The sequence below is a fragment of the Lepisma saccharinum genome, chromosome 14, assembly GCF_977018435.1.
Source record: "Lepisma saccharinum chromosome 14, izLepSacc3.1, whole genome shotgun sequence".
NCBI classification, from domain to species: Eukaryota; Metazoa; Arthropoda; class Insecta; order Zygentoma; family Lepismatidae; genus Lepisma; species Lepisma saccharinum.
The window spans coordinates 67,514,857-67,536,526 of record NC_139242.1 but is presented as its reverse complement, the minus strand read 5'-3'; the positions used below and the strand labels follow the sequence as shown (position 1 = coordinate 67,536,526).

The following is a 21,670-nucleotide window of genomic DNA, read 5'->3' as shown; positions in this document are numbered from 1 at the left end:
ACAAGGCGACGACACTACCACTGCGCCAACCGGGAGGCCCGAATATGTTTTAAGTTCTATTATTATGACGCAAGTGGTGTTCCCAGGGTCTTTTTACGGTCCCCATTTTGTCATCTTTTCCTTCCTTTGACGTTTTTTCTTAGATATACTGGGCCAAAAAGGGGTTATGTCTACCATCCACCCCCCCCCCTTCGCCCCGGGCACGCCATTGAATGACACTTTATTACTTAAATATTAATGTACATACTCGTTCTGCTGAAATGATTCTGATTCCTCCGCGTAATTTTTATCTCCAAACTGATATATCTTTCCTTTGTGACGGATAAAATTAAGGAAATAGGTTGGTATCACTTTCTGTTGTTTCAGAGATTTTCAAAGTGATCTTGTGTGGATGCTTGCATTTGCAGTTGTGGAAAGCGCGTGGGATAGTGTGAGTGTTTGTTGCTTCGTGTTTTGTGCTGTGAATTTATCGGAATGAACGCGTATTTAGGAACGGTTGATGTGAAGTGCGGGTGTATTATTGAGCAATTGAAAATTGTTTCGTTTAGCTCGAGAGAGATAAGTGTTACAATGAAAATCGTGGAAGGGGGTCGACCAACACCAAGAGTTTGAAATTTATTGTTGTGAGTACATCGTCTATGCATGTGTTTCTTTGATTTGAAATGAATTTTTTATTGTTTGTGTTTAACTTTTTATTTAGTGTTTAAGTTACTCCAATGCGGTTTTTAGGGTGCCCAAAAATACTAAATTACATCATGCAGCGTAAAATAAACAAATGATTCCCATTTTTTTTTATCTAAATCGGTTTGGTCACCGTTTGACCATATTAAATAATAATGAACAAATAAAGGTACTAATAAGTAAGTAAGAAATTCCGTCTCCCTTTAGTCGTATGCGGAAAGTTCGCATATGCAAAACGTTTAATATCATATGAATAACGTTACCTGGATTTTTTTAAAAAAGTAAATGTGACGTTTGCGGATCATATGGTTTATTTTTAGTACAGTCACTTTATTACGATATTTTGACAAATCCAGCGACTGGATAAATGAGGCTATAAACCTTGAATCTTTCCCCTCGGCATGTCGTTGTACTACATGTTTTGTTGTACTGAAACATTGCTTGCCTCCTTCGTAAGACTACGCTTCGCTACTGAATATTACAGTTATTTAAATTGTACTATCCTCGGTCTACCATCATCCCTTCTACTATTTAACTATAAATACAGCCGTGACTTCTCTCCTTGTACAGCAAACGTAACAACTTCCGGCCATCTACATATTTCATCACAGTCACCATAAGTTTTGGTTTAGCCTTGACTTTCTCGCTTTTGTTCATCCAAATTTTACGTTCAGAAGAAATCCTTATCTGAGTGCTGAACGATTTTCTTAGGTTTTTGGTAACATTCAATACAGTTAAACGATATGGAACAAATCATTGTTTACAATGGCAGAAATTAAAGTTGTATGAATATGAAAAGATAGTCAATAAAACAATGAAAGAAATAACATTCTGAGTTAATATTGGATGTTGAAAACACATTATCAGCGGACAGAACAATATTTGTCTCCCCAATTTTTTTTTAAATACCATTAATTTTTTCTCTAATTGGTGCAGTAAAAAGTTCAAGACAGAAAAATGTTTATAATTTTTATATGTCCAATTACAATTTTTAAAACATTTGTGTTTTGATTGATTGATTTTTTTTTATATTTAGCGTAGCTTATATACACACGCACACACACACACACATATGTATATATATATACACACGCATCCGCCATAGTATCGCCCTGCAAAAACATTACAAAAAATACATTCTTATTGTTGAAGTTAACAGAGAGGTGTGAAATCAGCGTGAAATTATTCACTTTCAGACATTAATCACGTGCTTCTATGCTCGCTTCTCGGAATGAGTTCGGTAAAGATCTGTTCATATTAAGGACTTTTAATATGCAGTTCGCAACGCTGCAACTCTCGAGGTTTTTTTTTGGGCAATTAATACCTCGGCTCCCAATAGCTTCATTACGATGTTCTCCTCCCAGCTCAGTGTAACTTTCCTTAATGCCAGAAAAAACATAATTTACTCGTATATCTTTAGACTCAAGAACAGTAACCGATAGTAATAAGTACGGGCTCCTTTCACGTTGGCGACACGAAAACAAATAACGAATTTGATGAGGGTTGAAATATAGCTTCCTTTAGGCCATTCGGTCTCGCTTTATTGCGGCACTTTTGTATCGGTCATGGGACTGGGAGAGTAATAAAAGTTGCAACTGTCGCCTGCATGAGTGCCACGATCGAAATCGAACATTAGACATTACGGAACCTGCTTCCAAGTTTCTTTTAACTATGTCGTGAAGCAATAGTGGACCAGGAGAGGGCCTGATGGTTTAGAAAGCAATGTTGCCAGTAGAGTGCGAATTTAACTTTTTTTTTGCTGTCAATCCACTCTTGAATTCACGTGTAAATGTAAAAGGTAAAAAAAAAAGGTAAAGTGTTCCCCTGTGCATAGCACCACGCCATGAAGGCGTATAGGGGGTGTGGGGGTAACGCCCCACACTTTCTTGATCCGGTCGTGAGTGGGGGTGATGTGATCAGCATCACGCCCCTGACCGCCTTTACCCCCCAGGGTTTCCTCCAGGTACCCATGTTATTCGACGCTGGGTGGGCGCCGGGGCCGCTTCCACCGTTAGAAAAGTTCCCGGATTTGAACCGGTCGGGGATCGAACCCGGGACCTTGAGCATGGTAGTCAGACGCGTTACCGACTGAGCCACCGCGGCCACGTGTAAATGGGAAATTGTATTTGCAAGGAAATATAATTAAGGATAGATAAATGTAATGATAAATGATAAATGCAACGCCGTGGCTCAGTTGCTGTCCGTGGCGGTCATAACAGCGCGCTACAAATCAAGGAGTCCCGGGTTCGAATCCCGTCTAGGACATGGATGTTTGTGTTTGTCCGTAATGAGAAAACCGAGAATATAGTAAAAGTTGATACGTGTGAAAGTTGACATAAAGGGGAATGACTACCCCATAGGGGTATTCCTTTTAAAAAAAAGGTCAGTTAGGACGTGTGAGTACCATGCGAGAGACCCGGGTTCGATCCCCGGTGGGGAGAACCGGGATTTTTTTCCACCTGGACAAGCTGCTCCGGTGCCCATCCAGAGTCGTATAAAGTTGGTACCTGAAGGAAACACTAGGGGAGTAAAGGCAGCCAGGGGCGTGGTGCTGATCACATCACCCCCACTTTCGGTCGTGATAAAGAAAGTGTGGGACCCTAACTCCACACCCCCTATACGCCTTCATGGTATGGTGCAAAGCACAGGGGAGCACTTTAGTTTTTCTTTCTTTAGATAAATGCAAATCATTATTATTGTTGTTATTAACAATAGTTTTAATAGGTAAAATGTATGACAGAATGGAATGAAATAACAATATGTTTATTTTTACTATTTTCAGGCCTCCACGATGGCGCAGTGGTAGCGTCGTCGCCTTGTAATCAAGGAGTCCCGGGTTCCATACCCGGTGGAGGAACAAGTGGTTCGGGTCCCACTTTAAACTGTAGGTCCAGTCCCGATTAGCCTTACTGTGCAAAGTGGACTTAAAACACCAAATCAATCAATTTTTACTATTTTCAACAAACGCATTTTCAAAATGACGATCTCCCCCCCCCCATATGTAGAATATGAATGGGTATTACTCTTCAAATACCATTATTTGTTGATGGGGTTTATTTTACATTAATAAAAGTAAACAAAACAAAGCCTTGTTCACAACATGAGAAAATTAGGGTTCCAGGTGGATATCAAAAAGCTGAAATCCAGTATTTGACATCATATTTCAGAAAACCTGTCTAGAACAGATAATATAATTTATTCTATAAACTGTCCAATCGATTGAATTTAGTTTGGTGCAAAAAAGGTTTTATCTCTATTCTGCGAGAAGTTGTACTCGCTTATTGATTATTTTTCTCCCTTTGCGTCCACTTTCCCTCTTTCTTTTCCTCCCTTTGCGTCCACTTTCCCTCTTTGTTTTACTTACTTTGCGTCCACTTTCCCTTTTCTTTCCCTCCTCTTGCGTCCCCTTTCCCTCTTTCTTTTCCTCCTTTTGCGTCCAATTTCCCTCTATCTATTCCTCCCTTTGCGTCCAATTTCCCTCTTTCTTTTCCTCCATTTGCTTCCATTTCCCCTTTCTTTTCCTTCTTGTGCGTCCACTTTCTCTCTTTCTTTTCCTCCTCACTTTCCATCTTTCCGTTCCTCCCCTTGCGTCCATTTTCCTCTTTCCTTCCCTCCTCTTGCGTCCACTTTCCCTCTTTCTTTTCCTCCTCTTGCGTCCACTTCCCTCTTTCTTTTCCTCCTTTTCCGTCCACTTTCCCTCTTTCTTTTCCTCCATTTGCGTCCACTTTCCCTTTCTTTTCCTCCCTTTGCGTCTAATTTCCCTCTTTCTTTTCCTCCTTTTCCGTCCACTTTCCCTCTTTCTTCTCCTCCCTTTGCGTCCACTTTCCCTTTCTTTTCCTCCCTTTGCGTCTAATTTCCCTTTCTTTTCCTCCTTTTCCGTCCACTTTCCCTCTTTCTTTTCCTCCCTTTGCGTCCACTTTCCCTTTCTTTTCCTCCGTTTGAGTCTAATTTCCCTCTTTCTTTTCCTCCTTTTCCGTCCACTTTCCCTCTTTCTTTTCCTCCCTTTGCGTCCACTTTTAGTCTTTCTTTTCCTCCCTTTGCGTCTAATTTCCCTCTTTCTTTTCCTCCTTTTCCGTCCACTTTCCCTCTTTCTTTTCCTCTCTTTGCGTCCACTTTCCCTCTTTCTTTTCCTCCCTTTCCGCCCACTTTTCCTCTTTTCTTTCCCTCCTCTTGCGTCCAATTTTGCGTTCTAACCACTGCGCCACGGGGCCCGGCAGATAGAGTATCATACATTACATAAACGTAACCTTTTTGTGACCGCAGCATATTTCATAACAAAAAATATAAGAGTTAAAATAAAACAAAACCCATTTTTAGAAAAATATCAATAATTTTATTAAACTACATGAACAATCCATATAAAAATGGCAAGGCCGAAGCAGTTTGAACATCTCCATACAAAATGAGACATAATCACATTAAAATCGTTATATTTAAAACACGTATAAAGTTTGTATGCTTGACATTAAAATCCTTCTCCATTGATACTGTAATATTAATATTTTCTACAGTGAAAACATGTATTTTAATATCTTTCCTTTTTCCTTTATTCTGTTACAAATTACAGCGTGTTTGGAATTTTAAATACATTTATTAAGAGCAAAATTTGCTTGAAGTCTGTTTCTAATCATGTATGAGAGGTTTAGAATACATTGATGAAAAGGTTTTCTCGGGTAATCAACCAGGTGATTTCCGGATAGGCTTTCGAGAGATAACGTCACTCTCATTTTCAGGGATTGACTTCGAATGCTCTCGAAAGCTCGGAGGTCTATTCGGAAATCACCTGGTTGATTACCCGAGAAAACCTCTTCATCATTCGTCGCCAGGAAAGCCCCAAGAAGTAATTAGAATACATTATTTGGTCTCTTCATTAGGTGACGTTTTAACTGATTTAGCACGTGTACTTGTAATCTGATACCATCATTCCACTTTACTGAAAAAGAGAAGACATACTGTTAGAGAATTATACTGAACTTCAAATATATTACATGACAATTTCTTACCAAATATTATCCAAAAACAAGACAAATTGTGAAAATTGTGCTGATATTCACACAAAATTGTTTGACAGTTTGTCAAGGCATTGGTGGTACCTCTTTTAAGCGGGGTTCACTTATCGCAGAATACTCTAGCAACCTTGTGTTCTGACGTCAGTACGGAATGCCTCCGTTGTTAGGTTAGGCTTGTTATATTTAATTCTCTTAGCATAAACACACTGCAAATGTATTATTTATGCTAAGAGAACTGACCCTAAGAAACCTAACCTAAGCATTCCGTACTGACGTCAGAACACAAGGTTGCTAGAGTATTGTGCGATAAGTGGGACCCCTTATAAGCCACCCTGAATTTCTTCCAAGCAGCAGCAGTAGTAATAATAATCATATATTACATAGTGCGTACATATTGTGATAAAATAGTATGTTTGGTGCAATGAGCATGTTCAAACTGTAGGCCCAGTCCAAGTTATCCACCACATAACTACTGCCATTTAACTTTTTTTTCTATGCCCCTAGAGCATTTACAGCGAAGGTGATGCCTCAATCCATCCTTCTATGTTCTTAGCAATTTTCTTCACCTCGTGGAATGTTTGAAGAACAGTGAAGAATGGTCATTTAACTACCATTCAGAAACAGACCATTTCGAAATGGTAATAAATGATTCTCTCTTGTTGTGCATAAAGGTATCAAAAAATGTTTCTTATTAATTAAAATTTGGCCCACAGTTTTTGTCCTTTACTGCTATTAGTTAAAGAAATAAATAAAAAGCAATAAAGGACATTAAGTTATTTTAGCCTAATTGAGACAGCTTACTATATATCAGGTGCATGCTTATTATATTTGAGGCATACAATATTAAAATGTTTCGAAAGTCTGTTTTTCAGAGATATGACTGGCGGGAAAAGCTGTATAAATAATGACGGTTTTGCAAGTTCAAACTGTTCGTCCATTGGCAAACTGACAGCCAATCGATGCAAATATATTATACATCAATTGAGCGGAAGATGTTTTGCGTTTAATTTTTAAACAGAGTCGCCCTCTATGTTAAATTCAAAAGGTGTCAGGATTCCGTGGCGTCACGTGGAGTCTCTTGATTTTCTGAAGAATTATAGTATTGTAATTTTAACAGTTTTATGCAATTAGTTTCCTACATTTGTGTTAACTTACCTGCAGTGGCGGCGATTAGGTTCCAAAACTGGGGGGCAAGGACAGTTTATTTTATCTTGCTAGAGAAAGCTTAGCATTAAGAAGCCATAGTGCAGGGCAGAAAATGGGGGCAGTTGCCTACCCACGCCCTCCTAATCGCCCGCTACTGCTTACCTGAGTTATCGTGGGAAAAGTCTTAGTTGGGATGGGGAACACTCTGCAATTGTCGTTTACTGCAAATTTTGTGAAGGCCTCCAAATTACGTCACATGAAAATTCGCAAGCACAAGAAATGTTCGATGGGCCCCACCTGTATTATTATCACCTTGGATATTACACATTTTGAAATCTCCGATTTGCAACTGTGGTAATCAAGGAGTGATGCTACAGCGCCTAGAATAACGTAGTGTGGAAAACGGCATGCTTCTGCGCTCTCAGGCTGGTTCCACTCGAATATGATACCGCTAGAGGCGCTGGTGTCGGTACACGTGCTAGGCATTCGTCTGCTTATAATGGAAGTAAATGGAGTTTTCGCTGCAACGTCTGATTCTTTTACATGAAGCATTTCTATGAATGTGATAATTGCTATGATATTTGGTACAGTGGTCGCGAAGATATTAACGAACATTCTAGACAGTCGACCACGTCCTGTTATCGTCATACTTTCGTTAATAATACGGGAGAAAAAATACGCGTGGAATGTTCTTGGCAACTAAATTTTTGTGTATGAATTAGGTTCATTATTATTATCATCATCATTTCTTTTAAATATATACACACTGAAGCATTTGTATTTTGGATATTTATCTCTTTTCTTCTGCTTTAAACTAATCGCGGCGATGATGATAATGATGATTGCATGAAACGACAAGGGGAACCCCACAAAACTTTCTTAGTGCCATCGACATGAGTGTCAGGAAACTTTCAAACCAATGGGACAAGCGACACGGGATGTTCACACTGTCACACTAGTGACACACACTTCCAGATTGTAAAATAGCATTCATTGCACATGAGGGTCCCAACTAAGTGACAAGCGACATGGTGCCTTCAGTCTATTAGCAAGCGTTGCTTGCGAACAACAGATAGGCGACACGATAAATCGCACATTACAACAACAGATCTAGGCGACACGATAAGCCACACGTGTCGCTTTGTCGCTTCTGCGTCGCTCAAACTGGGCCATTTCCTCAATAGCTTGCAACATGTTGCCGTGGTTTGTTGTTCGCGCATACGCGATGCAATGAGTGTCTTGCTTTAGTGAGATTGCGCACCAAAGTGACAAGCGGCACGCGACACTTATTGCTTGAGGTTTTCACCAACCGAACGCTGGCCTGTGCTTCCCGTCATGCCGCTACGATGTGAAATATTGCTCTTGATTGGAGTAGTGTATATTGGTTGTTTCAAAGTCGTACTTAGTAGGTATTCTCTTTTTTTATCAATTGAATATCACTTTTTGACATATTTTGACAATTTTTTGTTGATGTTTTAGCGTTTGACGATTTTTCAGTGCAATTTTCACCGCATCTCATTTTATTCCCACTCGTACTTGGTAGGTATGCATTTGTAGCCTTTTTTTATCAATTGAAAATCAGTTTTTGACATATTTTGACAAATTTTTGTCGATGTTTTAGCGTTTAGCGATGTTTTTGTAAAATTTCCTATTTTTCCCTTTTTTCCCACTCGTACTTGGTACGAATGCCACGATCTTACGTGATATAACTTAACCTATTTATTTTTTTTTCGTGCTAAACTACACGAGAGCCTCTACGTGCTTTGACCTACTTTAGAGTAGAACCATAAAGACAGAGCTGCAACCGAAAGTGAGGCTCGAAGTGAGGCTCGGTGAGGCTCGACTTAATAGTTTGCTCTTGTAAGACATAAGCCTTATTTTCTCGCAGTGTTGCCAACATTTTACTCGAAATAAAATCACCAAGGTTTTTTTCTTGGTCTAACCTATGTTATTGAACTGCGTCGTCACGTCCAAACCTGCATGACTTCCGAACACTATTGGTTTTATTCATATTTTTTCTTACGTATAGGTGTATATGATGAATCCCCAAACAGATGTTTCCTAAGTCTTACTGTTTCCAAGATAACCCCACTTCCGGTTGCCATTTTGGATTTCTGAACATAGGTTCTATTCATGCTTTTTCTCACGTATAGGTGTACCTGATGAATCTGCAAACAGATTTTTCCTAAGTCTTACAGTTTCCAAGATAACCCCACTTCCGGTCGCCATTTTGGATTTCCGAACATAGGTTCTATTCATATTTTACTTACATATAGGCGTACGTGACGAATCCGCAAACAGATTTTTTCTAAGTCTTACCGTTTCAAAGATAACCCCACTTCCGGTCGCCATTTTGGATTTCCGAGCATAGGTTCTATTCATATTTTACTTACATATAGGCGTACATGACGAATCCGCAAACAGATTTTTCCTAAGTCTCACCGTTTCCAAGATAACTAGTAGTGCAATCAACCCGGTTCAAAGCCCGAAAATGGGGCTCGGTGGGGCTCGGTGGGGCTCGCCAAACCTCAAAAACTCACTTTCTCTCCACGTTCCGCGCCTTATTTATTGCGCTGACGATGTTTCACAGCGTAGAAAACAGCACCAAAACATCAAAAACTCACTTTGATTATTTGGAGCTCACCAAAACCTCAAAAACTTATTTTTATTAATTGAGGTTCACCAAACCTCAAAAACTCTTATTTTCTCTCTATGTTCAGCGCCTCATTTATTGCGCTGACACAACGTGATGAGTAAATAATGCAGTCTCTTATTCTTGAAGGATGAATGCACCTTATCGTAATTTTCCAAGCCCCGGTCAAATGTTTGTATATCGTGACCTTTGTAAACCTCTCTCTCGGGAACGATGTGCCACACACACGCGCGTGCACGCCTATATTGTGACGCAAACAAACAAACAAATAATATTTTTTTTTTAAGATTCCTGGCCCCTAACCCCACTTCCGGTCGCTATTTTGGATTTCCGAGCATAGGTTCTATTCATATTTTACTTACATATAGGCGTACGTGATGAATCAGCAAACAGATTTGTCCTAAGTCTTACCGTTTCCAAGATAACCCCACTTCCGGTCGCCATTTTGGATTTCCGAACATAGGTTCTATTCATATTTTTTCTTATATATAGGTGTACGTGATGAATCACCAAACAGATTCTTCCTAAGTTTTACCGTTTCCAAGTTAACCCCACTTCCGGTCGCTATTTTGGATTTCCGACCATAGGTTCTATTCATATTTTTACTTACATATAGGCGTACGTGATGAATCCGCAAACAGATTTTTCCTAAGTCTTACTGTTTCCAAGATAATCCCACTTCCGGTCGCCATTTTGGATTTCCGAACATAGGTTCTATTCACATTTTACTCACGTATAGGCGTACGTGATGAATCCGCAAACAGATTTTTCCTAAGTCATGAATTGGAGGGTTCTATGGCAACTTATATTAATTCTCGTAAGAGAACAGAAAACACAAAAAAAAACAAAAAAAAAAAAACAATACTGTGGTCACTACAACAAATAGTCTTCTTCAACCCCTATCCAACAAACCAAAAAAAAAATCATCATCCTAACTAGAACCATGTAACTAACATTGTGATGACTCATATTAAATACCTCTTAATTGTATTACTTATAAGGGTATACTATTGCACAACGTTTTTGCAACAAGTTATTACGTAACATTGTGATGACTCATATCTAATGCCCTTCGTTGTATTAACTATAAGGGAGTAAACTATTACACAACATGTTGCAACAAGTTATGACGTAATGTGATGAGTCATATCTAACGTGGCGTCTTCTGATTGGTTAATTATTACAGGTGTTTTCAATACGGTCCGCGTTTTTTATTATATAAGACGGTATACACTGCAGATCAGTCAGTCTCGTGAGAGCAGCCGAAGAGTACGGACGTCCTGTTGCAGCGCTCCTCGTTTTTGTAAAAAAAATAGGTATTTAACTTTCTTTGAAGCTACATACCATCTATTATTTCAAGTTCAAAGGTGTTTCACGTGGTTTTTCATAGTAATTTCGACCAGATTGAATTTTGACGTGATCGTGCATTTTCTATTTCACCTCAAGAAATTCTATATAAATAACATACCTGAAAATTGTATCGCTATATACTAGACTCTTTGATTTCTGTGATTTTCGAAAAAGCAATGGCATCCACCACCAGTTTCAATCGTAAAAATGATAAAACTGAATGTGTTACTTGTGGGAAGCTAATCTCAAGGAACAATTTATCGGTACGCAGGGCAAGATGTAGCGAAACAGGTTCGAGAATTAATCGTTCGTCACCTTCTAAGTCTTGTGCTCGATGCGGAAAGATGATCAGCATTACAAATTTAAGTAAACACCTCAAAATTTGCAAACCATCGACCGAACAAGGAACATTGAAAAGAAAAATCGATGATCCAGGAACCGAAGCTTCCACTTCCAAGCAAATTAAATTATCGAATGAACGCAAACCAATTAGATCTGCATTCAACGACCAACTCCAGGATTTTTCAATTAAGTCAGAACCAGGCCGTGACATCCTTAGTTTCTTGGATGAAACGAAAACACCTGTACTAAATATTTTGAAAGATAAACTTGAAAACAACTCTATAAAAGTATACGTTGTTCTGTTTTCCGAATACGAGAAAGTTGATGGCACAACGAGTATTTTTTATCATCGTACAAAAAATCGGACTCTTTATTTTGCTGACGTCGAAAATTTGGACAACTTCTATTATAAAGTTTCCAACGAGCTGGTTAAGAAACACGACGGTTTCGAGGCTAAAGGGTCGGGATGGTCTCTGTGTGGAAGTCCTCACACGTTAACCGTTTACGTGAACCGATTCTCGCCTCTTCGCGCTTCCAGCTACGTTCCTCTTCCACCGAACATTCAACACAAGAGGGCCGTGTTAAATATACAGAACAGCGATAACAAGTGTTTTCTCTGGTGTATATTGGCTGCACTGCATCCTGTTCATTGGTCAAATCATCCAGAACAGGTTTCTAATTACAAACAATACGAGACCGACTTTCAAAGTGTAATGTCTGGCATCGAATACCCGGTGACATTGTCGGATATAACAAAGTTCGAAAATCGTGCCGGAAAACGCATCGCTATTAATGTATATTCCTTCACGTCAGATAAATATCTCGTGCATCCCGTCAGGATAAGCGATATCGACGATGACGATGCTCGTGTGATTAATCTTCTTCTAATTTCAAACGAGGATGTTCATCACTACACGCTAATTCGTTCACTATCACGTTTGGTCAAAAGTCAAACTACCAAGCATGAACATTGCATCGAAGTTTGCCCGAGATGCCTAACCACGTTCGACGATCGTGACCGACGTGATCATCAAAATCTTCATAGTCGTCAAATTGCTCTGGAGAAACTTGCCGAACATAAAATTTATTGCGGTGACAACAGACCGGCTAGAATGTTGATGCCCGAAACGAACGAAGTCGAAGAATTCAAAATGCACAAGGCATTGTTGGAACATCCCGCAATCATCGTCGCAGATTTCGAGGCGTTCCTCAAACCACTCTCCTACTGCGAACCGGATCCTGAAATTTCCTCCACAACGCCGTACCAGCTTCATCAACCTAATAGTTTTGGCTATGTTGTTGTGCGACGTGATAAAATAAATGAATCATATATATACCGCGGGCCAAATGTAATCGAACACTTCCTGGAAAAAATGGTGGAGGAGGTTGAGGTAATTGGTAGCGTACTGCTTACATCAAAACCGATGGCACCTTTAACTGAAAATGAACTTCAAAATTACAATTCCACTGAGGTGTGTCCGGTATGTGATCAAAGTTTCACTGATGAGAACAAAAAAATATTCCACCACGATCATTTCAGCGGAAACTACATAGGTGGAATTTGCAACACGTGCAATCTTAAAATCCAGAAACCTAAATTTATCCCCATATTCTTTCACAACGGAAGCGAATATGATTTTCACCACCTGGTGAGACATCTTGGATACGATCCGAAACGTAAGAATGAAGAATGAAGAACGCTACATTAGTCTCAGCAAGCAAGTGTCGATTCCGGGAACGAAAAATACAATCGAGATGCGCTTCCTGGATTCGTATAGATTTCTCTCTGCAAGTCTGGATGCTTTAGCGAACAAACTCACCGACGATCAATTTAAAATAACTAGAGCTAGTTTTCCCAACGTAGACATAGAACTCGTTAGACGTAAAGGGATTTATCCTTACGAATACGTTAGTGATGGTTCTAAATTTAACGACGACGCTCTTCCACTTCCAAGAGAATTTTACAGCAGACTCAGAGAGAAAGGAATCGCGGAAGAAGAATACCAACACGCGCAACTCATGTGGGAGAAATTAGAATGTACGACGCTCGGAGACTACCACGACGCATACTTAAAACTGGACGTGACGATACTCGCGGATGTTTTTCAAGCGTTCAGGAAAACGGCAACGAATATTTATAAATTAGATCCAGCGTATTTCTACAGTCTACCGGGATTAGCGTGGTCGGCAATGTTATTCCAGACAAAGGTCAAGCTGGAACTGATATCGGATGTTGACATGTTACTTTTCATCGAAAGAGGGATACGAGGTGGAATGGTGCAATGCGTACAGAGACATGCAAAAGCTAATAACGTACACATGAAAGAAGATTACGATTCAAATCGAGCATCGAATTACATCTTCTACGCCGACGTTAATAATCTCTACGGACATGCCATGGTTCAGAAACTTCCTTACGGGGGATTCGAATGGTTAGATCCCACTTCGATAGATATTATTCATTTCGACGATAGCGAGTGTGGTTTCTTCGCAGAGGTAGATCTCCAATTCTCCGACCACCTGCACGACACGTTTTCGGATTTGCCTCCGACTCCCGAAATCAAATGTCCACCCGACTCGGTTCAAGACAAGCTTTTGTTAACATTGGACCCTAAACAGAGATACGTCGTCCACTACAAGAATCTCCGGTTTTTGATTGGGAAGGGTGTTCAGATAGTAAATGTTAGAAGAATACTAAAGTTTAAACATTCCACGTGGTTAAGACCTTACATAGAAACTAACACACAACATAGAACAGCTGCCACTTCCGATTTAGACAAGGACTTCTTTAAATTAATGAACAATGCGGTGTACGGAAAGACCATGGAGAATGTTAGAAAGCACGTAGACGTGAAATTAATTTCCGATAAGAATAAATGTCGGAAGTGGATAGCCGATCCTAGATTCAAGTCGAGAAAAATTTACAACGAGAATTTGGCACTTTTCAATCTAGATATAAAATTGATGAAATTCAGAAAACCAATTTACGTTGGCGCAACGGTTCTCGACTTGTCGAAACTTTACATGTTCGAATTTCATTACGACGTGATGAAACCCTTCTACAATGATAAGATATCACTTTTGTACACGGACACCGACAGCTTCATTTACAGCATACAAACACCTAACCTATACGAAGACATAAAAAATCCTTCCATGCTTGAGTATTTCGATACTTCTGCGTATCCTCAACCCAACAGATTTGGGATTCCATCTCGTAACAAAAAAGTCCTAGGTAAACTGAAAGATGAATGTAACGGTGATATTATTGTCGAGTTCGCGGGTTTGCGTTCGAAGATGTATGCCATGAGAACAGAGAGTAGCGTCACGAAGAAAGCAAAAGGTGTGGGCAAGAATACGGTGGAGAACAAACTCACCTTCCACGATTACATCGATTGCCTTTACTCACAATCGACGATACTAAGTATAGAACAAAGAATCCAAAGTGTAGACCACGTGATTACAACAAACGAAGTTAGGAAAGTAGCATTAGATCCGCACGACGATAAAAGATGTATTTTGTCTTGTGGAATCCACACGTTGCCTTGGGGACACTATCGTTTAGAAAATAGTAAAAATTGTAGGCAATGCAATTGAAAAAAAAATAAACTTAAATAACTATAACTAAAATAAAAAAAACTTTGACTGTCTCAAATTATCACATACACAATAAAGAACTAGCAAGGACAATGAATCTCTTTGGTTTCCGAAAGCAAACAATGGAGACTGTACACCGCAAGGCAGATCATGAATTTCTACCTTCCATGTTATCTAAACCCAACGGCCTGTTGATCAATCAATTTTCAAAACGTTGCTCTTCTTGCTGGAACAGGGACGATTTCGGATTCGCGACGATCGACGTGACGAGGAAACCCAACGACGGAAAATACAGAAACAAAATCAACGACTTTCAAAACGTTGCAACGTTGTGAGAAACGTTTCTGTACAGCGTTTGTTTCTGTATTTTTCTCACAACGTTGCAACGTTTTGAAAGTCGTTGATTTTGTTTCTGTATTTTCCGTCGTTGGGTTTCCTCGTCACGTCGATCGTCGCGAATCCGAAATCGTCCCTGTTCCAGCAAGAAGAGCAACGTTTTGAAAATTGATTGATCAACAGGCCGTTGAGTTTAGATAACATGGAAGGTAGAAATTCATGATCTGCCTTGCGGTGTACAGTCTCCATTGTTTGCTTTCGGAAACCAAAGAGATTCATTGTCCTTGCTAGTTCTTTATTGTGTATGTGATAATTTGAGACAGTCAAAGTTTTTTTTATTTTAGTTATAGTTATTTAAGTTTATTTTTTTTTCAATTGCATTGCCTACAATTTTTACTATTTTCTAAACGATAGTGTCCCCAAGGCAACGTGTGGATTCCACAAGACAAAATACATCTTTTATCGTCGTGCGGATCTAATGCTACTTTCCTAACTTCGTTTGTTGTAATCACGTGGTCTACACTTTGGATTCTTTGTTCTATACTTAGTATCGTCGATTGTGAGTAAAGGCAATCGATGTAATCGTGGAAGGTGAGTTTGTTCTCCACCGTATTCTTGCCCACACCTTTTGCTTTCTTCGTGACGCTACTCTCTGTTCTCATGGCATACATCTTCGAACGCAAACCCGCGAACTCGACAATAATATCACCGTTACATTCATCTTTCAGTTTACCTAGGACTTTTTTGTTACGAGATGGAATCCCAAATCTGTTGGGTTGAGGATACGCAGAAGTATCGAAATACTCAAGCATGGAAGGATTTTTTATGTCTTCGTATAGGTTAGGTGTTTGTATGCTGTAAATGAAGCTGTCGGTGTCCGTGTACAAAAGTGATATCTTATCATTGTAGAAGGGTTTCATCACGTCGTAATGAAATTCGAACATGTAAAGTTTCGACAAGTCGAGAACCGTTGCGCCAACGTAAATTGGTTTTCTGAATTTCATCAATTTTATATCTAGATTGAAAAGTGCCAAATTCTCGTTGTAAATTTTTCTCGACTTGAATCTAGGATCGGCTATCCACTTCCGACATTTATTCTTATCGGAAATTAATTTCACGTCTACGTGCTTTCTAACATTCTCCATGGTCTTTCCGTACACCGCATTGTTCATTAATTTAAAGAAGTCCTTGTCTAAATCGGAAGTGGCAGCTGTTCTATGTTGTGTGTTAGTTTCTATGTAAGGTCTTAACCACGTGGAATGTTTAAACTTTAGTATTCTTCTAACATTTACTATCTGAACACCCTTCCCAATCAAAAACCGGAGATTCTTGTAGTGGACGACGTATCTCTGTTTAGGGTCCAATGTTAACAAAAGCTTGTCTTGAACCGAGTCGGGTGGACATTTGATTTCGGGAGTCGGAGGCAAATCCGAAAACGTGTCGTGCAGGTGGTCGGAGAATTGGAGATCTACCTCTGCGAAGAAACCACACTCGCTATCGTCGAAATGAATAATATCTATCGAAGTGGGATCTAACCATTCGAATCCCCCGTAAGGAAGTTTCTGAACCATGGCATGTCCGTAGAGATTATTAACGTCGGCGTAGAAGATGTAATTCGATGCTCGATTTGAATCGTAATCTTCTTTCATGTGTACGTTATTAGCTTTTGCATGTCTCTGTACGCATTGCACCATTCCACCTCGTATCCCTCTTTCGATGAAAAGTAACATGTCAACATCCGATATCAGTTCCAGCTTGACCTTTGTCTGGAATAACATTGCCGACCACGCTAATCCCGGTAGACTGTAGAAATACGCTGGATCTAATTTATAAATATTCGTTGCCGTTTTCCTGAACGCTTGAAAAACATCCGCGAGTATCGTCACGTCCAGTTTTAAGTATGCGTCGTGGTAGTCTCCGAGCGTCGTACATTCTAATTTCTCCCACATGAGTTGCGCGTGTTGGTATTCTTCTTCCGCGATTCCTTTCTCTCTGAGTCTGCTGTAAAATTCTCTTGGAAGTGGAAGAGCGTCGTCGTTAAATTTAGAACCATCACTAACGTATTCGTAAGGATAAATCCCTTTACGTCTAACGAGTTCTATGTCTACGTTGGGAAAACTAGCTCTAGTTATTTTAAATTGATCGTCGGTGAGTTTGTTCGCTAAAGCATCCAGACTTGCAGAGAGAAATCTATACGAATCCAGGAAGCGCATCTCGATTGTATTTTTCGTTCCCGGAATCGACACTTGCTTGCTGAGACTAATGTAGCGTTCTTCATTCTTCATTCTTACGTTTCGGATCGTATCCAAGATGTCTCACCAGGTGGTGAAAATCATATTCGCTTCCGTTGTGAAAGAATATGGGGATAAATTTAGGTTTCTGGATTTTAAGATTGCACGTGTTGCAAATTCCACCTATGTAGTTTCCGCTGAAATGATCGTGGTGGAATATTTTTTTGTTCTCATCAGTGAAACTTTGATCACATACCGGACACACCTCAGTGGAATTGTAATTTTGAAGTTCATTTTCAGTTAAAGGTGCCATCGGTTTTGATGTAAGCAGTACGCTACCAATTACCTCAACCTCCTCCACCATTTTTTCCAGGAAGTGTTCGATTACATTTGGCCCGCGGTATATATATGATTCATTTATTTTATCACGTCGCACAACAACATAGCCAAAACTATTAGGTTGATGAAGCTGGTACGGCGTTGTGGAGGAAATTTCAGGATCCGGTTCGCAGTAGGAGAGTGGTTTGAGGAACGCCTCGAAATCTGCGACGATGATTGCGGGATGTTCCAACAATGCCTTGTGCATTTTGAATTCTTCGACTTCGTTCGTTTCGGGCATCAACATTCTAGCCGGTCTGTTGTCACCGCAATAAATTTTATGTTCGGCAAGTTTCTCCAGAGCAATTTGACGACTATGAAGATTTTGATGATCACGTCGGTCACGATCGTCGAACGTGGTTAGGCATCTCGGGCAAACTTCGATGCAATGTTCATGCTTGGTAGTTTGACTTTTGACCAAACGTGATAGTGAACGAATTAGCGTGTAGTGATGAACATCCTCGTTTGAAATTAGAAGAAGATTAATCACACGAGCATCGTCATCGTCGATATCGCTTATCCTGACGGGATGCACGAGATATTTATCTGACGTGAAGGAATATACATTAATAGCGATGCGTTTTCCGGCACGATTTTCGAACTTTGTTATATCCGACAATGTCACCGGGTATTCGATGCCAGACATTACACTTTGAAAGTCGGTCTCGTATTGTTTGTAATTAGAAACCTGTTCTGGATGATTTGACCAATGAACAGGATGCAGTGCAGCCAATATACACCAGAGAAAACACTTGTTATCGCTGTTCTGTATATTTAACACGGCCCTCTTGTGTTGAATGTTCGGTGGAAGAGGAACGTAGCTGGAAGCGCGAAGAGGCGAGAATCGGTTCACGTAAACGGTTAACGTGTGAGGACTTCCACACAGAGACCATCCCGACCCTTTAGCCTCGAAACCGTCGTGTTTCTTAACCAGCTCGTTGGAAACTTTATAATAGAAGTTGTCCAAATTTTCGACGTCAGCAAAATAAAGAGTCCGATTTTTTGTACGATGATAAAAAATACTCGTTGTGCCATCAACTTTCTCGTATTCGGAAAACAGAACAACGTATACTTTTATAGAGTTGTTTTCAAGTTTATCTTTCAAAATATTTAGTACAGGTGTTTTCGTTTCATCCAAGAAACTAAGGATGTCACGGCCTGGTTCTGACTTAATTGAAAAATCCTGGAGTTGGTCGTTGAATGCAGATCTAATTGGTTTGCGTTCATTCGATAATTTAATTTGCTTGGAAGTGGAAGCTTCGGTTCCTGGATCATCGATTTTTCTTTTCACTGTTCCTCGTTCGGTCGATGGTTTGCAAATTTTGAGGTGTTTACTTAAATTTGTAATGCTGATCATCTTTCCGCATCGAGCACAAGACTTAGAAGGTGACGAACGATTAATTCTCGAACCTGTTTCGCTACATCTTGCCCTGTGTACCGATAAATTGTTCCTTGAGATTAGCTTCCCACAAGTAACACATTCAGTTTTATCATTTTTACGATTGAAACTGGTGGTAGATGCCATTTCTTTTTCGAAAATCACAGAAATCAAAAAGTCTAGTATATAGGTATGTTATTTATATAGAATTTCTTGAGGTGAAATAGAAAATGCACGATCACGTCAAAATTCAATCTGGTCGAAATTACTATGAAAAACCACGTGAAACACCTTTGAACTAGAAATAATAGATGGTATGTAGCTTCAAAGAAAGTTAAATACCTATTGTTTTTACAAAAACGAGGAGCGCTGCAACAGGACGTCCGTACTCTTCGGCTGCTCTCACGAGACTGACTGATCTGCAGTGTATGCCGTCTTATATAATAAAAAACGCGGACCGTATTGAAAACACCTGTAATAATTAACCAATCAGAAGACGCCACGTTAGATATGACTCATCACATTACGTCATAACTTGTTGCAACATGTTGTGTAATAGTTTACTCCCTTATAGTTAATACAACGAAGGGCATTAGATATGAGTCATCACAATGTTACGTAATAACTTGTTGCAAAAACGTTGTGCAATAGTATACCCTTATAAGTAATACAATTAAGAGGTATTTAATATGAGTCATCACAATGTTAGTTACATGGTTCTAGTTAGGATGATGATTTTTTTTTTGGTTTGTTGGATAGGGGTTGAAGAAGACTATTTGTTGTAGTGACCACAGTATTGTTTTTTTTTTTTTTGTTTTTTTTTGTGTTTTCTGTTCTCTTACGAGAATTAATATAAGTTGCCATAGAACCCTCCAATTCATGACTTAGGAAAAATCTGTTTGCGGATTCATCACGTACGCCTATATGTAAGTAAAAATATGAATAGAACCTATGGTCGGAAATCCAAAATGGCGACCGGAAGTGGGGTTATCTTGGAAACGGTAAGACTTAGGACAAATCTGTTTGCTGATTCATCACGTACGCCTATATGTAAGTAAAATATGAATAGAACCTATGCTCGGAAATCCAAAATAGCGACCGGAAGTGGGGTTAGGGGCCAGGAATCTTAAAAAAAATATATTATTTGTTTGTTTGTTTGCGTCACAATATAGGCGTGCACGCGCGTGTGTGTGGCACATCGTTCCCGAGAGAGAGGTTTACAAAGGTCACGATATACAAACATTTGACCGGGGCTTGGAAAATTACGATAAGGTGCATTCATCCTTCAAGAATAAGAGACTGCATTATTTACTCATCACGTTGTGTCAGCGCAATAAATGAGGCGCTGAACATAGAGAGAAAATAAGAGTTTTTGAGGTTTGGTGAACCTCAATTAATAAAAATAAGTTTTTGAGGTTTTGGTGAGCTCCAAATAATCAAAGTGAGTTTTTGATGTTTTGGTGCTGTTTTCTACGCTGTGAAACATCGTCAGCGCAATAAATAAGGCGCGGAACGTGGAGAGAAAGTGAGTTTTTGAGGTTTGGCGAGCCCCACCGAGCCCCACCGAGCCCCATTTTCGGGCTTTGAACCGGGTTGATTGCACTACTAGTTATCTTGGAAACGGTGAGACTTAGGAAAAATCTGTTTGCGGATTCGTCATGTACGCCTATATGTAAGTAAAATATGAATAGAACCTATGCTCGGAAATCCAAAATGGCGACCGGAAGTGGGGTTATCTTTGAAACGGTAAGACTTAGAAAAAATCTGTTTGCGGATTCGTCACGTACGCCTATATGTAAGTAAAATATGAATAGAACCTATGTTCGGAAATCCAAAATGGCGACCGGAAGTGGGGTTATCTTGGAAACTGTAAGACTTAGGAAAAATCTGTTTGCAGATTCATCAGGTACACCTATACGTGAGAAAAAGCATGAATAGAACCTATGTTCAGAAATCCAAAATGGCAACCGGAAGTGGGGTTATCTTGGAAACAGTAAGACTTAGGAAAAATCTGTTTGGGGATTCATCATATACACCTATACGTAAGAAAAAATATGAATAAAACCAATAGTGTTCGGAAGTCATGCAGGTTTGGACGTGACGACGCAGTTCAATAACATAGGTTAGACCAAGAAAAAAACCTTGGTGATTTTATTTCGAGTAAAATATTGGCAACACTGCGAGAAAATAAGGCTTATGTCTTACAAGAGCAAACTATTAAGTCGAGCCTCACCGAGCCTCACTTCGAGCCTCACTTTCGGTTGCAGCTCTGTCTTTATGGTTCTACTCTAAAGTAGGTCAAAACACGTAGAGGCTCTCGTGTAGTTTAGCACGAAAAAAAAATAAATAGGTTAAGTTATATCACGTAAGATCGTGGCATTCGTACCAAGTACGAGTGGGAAAAAAGGGAAAAATAGGAAATTTTACAAAAACATCGCTAAACGCTAAAACATCGACAAAAATTTGTCAAAATATGTCAAAAACTGATTTTCAATTGATAAAAAAAAGGCTACAAATGCATACCTACCAAGTACGAGTGGGAAAAAATGAGATGCGGTGAAAATTGCAC

General features: G+C 39.5%; 1 protein-coding gene across 1 annotated transcript in view; it reads right to left on the bottom strand.

Moving 5' to 3' along the window:
* Positions 1-5,058: 5,058 nt before the first annotated feature.
* Positions 5,059-21,670, bottom strand: part of LOC145998590 (galactosylceramide sulfotransferase-like) — a 56,434-nt gene continuing 39,822 nt past the window's right edge. Inside the window, exon 3 of the transcript XR_014443330.1 lies at positions 5,059-5,614. The gene's annotated coding sequence lies outside the window, so the exon portion shown is untranslated. The remainder of the gene's footprint in view (positions 5,615-21,670) is intronic.